At 32.2% G+C, this 2,662-nt stretch overlaps 1 protein-coding gene across 2 annotated transcripts in view; it reads right to left on the minus strand.

Annotated features, from left to right (window-relative positions):
• Window positions 1–926, minus strand: part of LOC105033517 (uncharacterized) — a 47,484-nt gene extending 46,558 nt beyond the window's left edge. For both annotated transcript variants that reach the window (XM_073250795.1, XM_073250793.1), the window contains exon 1: window positions 816–926. The gene's annotated coding sequence lies outside the window, so the exon portion shown is untranslated. The remainder of the gene's footprint in view (window positions 1–815) is intronic.
• Between the last annotated feature and the right edge of the window lie 1,736 nt (window positions 927–2,662).

Consider the following 2,662-nt stretch of genomic DNA (forward strand, 5'->3'; position numbering starts at 1 on the left):
TCAGAGTTCTTGCAGGCTAAAAGAGGAGAATACCAAAATTCCTAATAAAGATCCATGTTAAAAAAATGAATTCTAATTAATCCATTTGAACAGACAAAAGGCCAGCTTTCAAATACAATATCATTGATAGAGACTTCACACAAAAGATCGCTTAAAAATGAAAAGTCTAATTGACATCCAATAGAAAAATGAAAGAACCAAAAAGAGCAGAAATGGATGAAAAATCAACAGTGGAGGAGATAGCTAGAGGTGATCTGCAATTTTTTTTTTTTGAAAAAAGGGATCATTGTTGACTATCTCAAAAATAAGGGAACACAAGACTTTTAATCAAAATCTCACTTTAAAATAAAGGACTTCCAATCTATCCATCAAAAATCTCAAATAAACTGCAGCCTAGATGCGTAACCATAAATTAAAAATTCTGAAATCAGCAATGAAACAGGCATCTCGATGTGATCTGCATTCCATTTAAAAAATAAACATGGATCATTATCGACATTCTCAGAGTCCCTGCACGCAGAAATATGGGAACATATTCTTTTTAATCCAAAATCTCACCTTAGAAGGAGGGGCTTCCAATCAATCCACCAAAAATCACAAATAAACCGGCTTCTAGATGCATCACCATAGATTAAAACATCATCTTTCTAAGAAAAAGAAACATCTAAAGATAATCCATACCCAAAGCATCATGACAACCAAATGTTTTATTGATCCAAGAAACAAATTGAATCAAACAACAATGAAAACAGCTCAAACTTATGTAGGAATCGAAGAAAACTGCGATGGAAGAGATAGATGCAGGCGCTCATTACCGTCTATGGATGGAGACCGGAGAGCTCTTGGGGGCTGAATTGGGGCAAGTGGAAGGCTTATGAAGATTGAGAGATCGAACTTTCTTATAGAAGAAACAGAAAACGTTATCAGAAGAGTGCGACGACTGCGAGAAAAGGACAGAGCGAGAGGGCTGGCTTTCCTTTTTCAAATGGAGAGTGAGACGTTTGGCGCTCGGCTGGTGAGGTTGGTACACATAACGCTCTGGTTCAAGGCCTCATGTATCGCGTCCAGATTGCGAACCAGACATTCTTCAGGGGATCCGATCTCCCATATATGGCTCTATGAAACTTCAGGTTACAAGCTCTGTTGGTGATTCCTGTGGGTGGCAATGGATTTCCTCCTGCCCGTTACAAATATTTAATTTACAAATGACAAAACCAATAATAAGTCATAATTTCCAAACGTGGATCGAATTATTGTGCAGGATATTAAATGAAATTAACTTTCAAATTTAATTGGAGTCATGTATGGATAACTTTAACATTTATTACCATGCAAATGACAAAGCAGTCTCTCGTGGTTGATAAATGATTCAATATTTTAAAAGTAGAAGGTTCGGCATATCTTTCCCCTTTGAATCAGTAGGTGCCAATTAAAAATCACCTAGTGTTGGATATTTGTGACCTGAGTTAGAGTTTGGATGCATAATATGAAAATTTATTACCTCAATAAATTGAATGGGTTATTAGAAGCCTCTTGTATTCTTTCTTTTTTTTTAAAAAAGCAATATAACTCATCCAATTATTAGGTTATGTTTGCTCGATACTATTAAGTGCATGCTAATCTATAAAACTAGTATAATTAGATGCAATGCTACCATGTTTGAATTATATTGTGTCAATTGCAATTGGTTATTTAGCATGCATGTTGAGAGGTCATATGTAATATGAATACATATTAATTCAGCATTTATTCAAATAGGCCATGGTCAGATTATAATTTAGGGTGTATACTGTATTTAATAAGGTGCCTGTATTGGTTCTCGGCCTAAATTTCTTAGTTAAGAAAATTGCTGGGCAACTGAGTGGATTTAGTAAGATAATATGCATTCTCTTTTTAGAAATATATAAATAACAAAAAGAGAGAGGAAGGGTCCAACAAATGTTCATAGTTATTTTTCTGAGGAGACTTCTTTTCGAAATACTTTACCGGATATACTTCAATTTAACATTAAAGTCTTGTGACTTTGGAGAGGTGCTTTTGTACTATATCACCATTGTAAGATAATAGTCAGTATTAGACTTAAGTTTAAATTAAAGAATCACATATTTACAAATTCAAAAATCATGTATCTATGGGTTGAAAAGTCACATATCTATGAATTAAAAGTTGTGTATAAGGAAAATGTCTTGTACCTATTCGGACTATATAAATATAGAGTCCTGTGATTGAAAATAATAATCTTTTGTTTTTATTCTCTTCCTGATATCTTAAAATCTTTATTCTTTCTTCTAGCTTCGGGGTGAAAATGGATCAAATAATATCCATCGGGTCTATTTTCATATCTAGATATGGATAGAAATTTTAGCATCCAACAAATATTCATATCCATATTCATAAAAGAAAAATAGATATGGATATTGATAGACAATTATCTAATCACTATAAAAAATAAAATTTTTATGATAGAATTATTTACGACGTAAATATTTTTGTCGCAAATAATGCTATTTGCGATGCAAAAGTAGTTCCATTATAAATAATCAATTATTAGCGATAAAAAAAAAATTTTCATTATAAATAATATTTATTTGTGACAAAAAATATAGTTTGTGTCGTAAATATTAAATTATTTATGACGTAAATATGCATCATAAATAATCGA

The sequence above is a fragment of the Elaeis guineensis genome, chromosome 1 (assembly GCF_000442705.2).
Source record: "Elaeis guineensis isolate ETL-2024a chromosome 1, EG11, whole genome shotgun sequence".
In the NCBI taxonomy this organism is placed as follows: Eukaryota; Viridiplantae; Streptophyta; class Magnoliopsida; order Arecales; family Arecaceae; genus Elaeis; species Elaeis guineensis.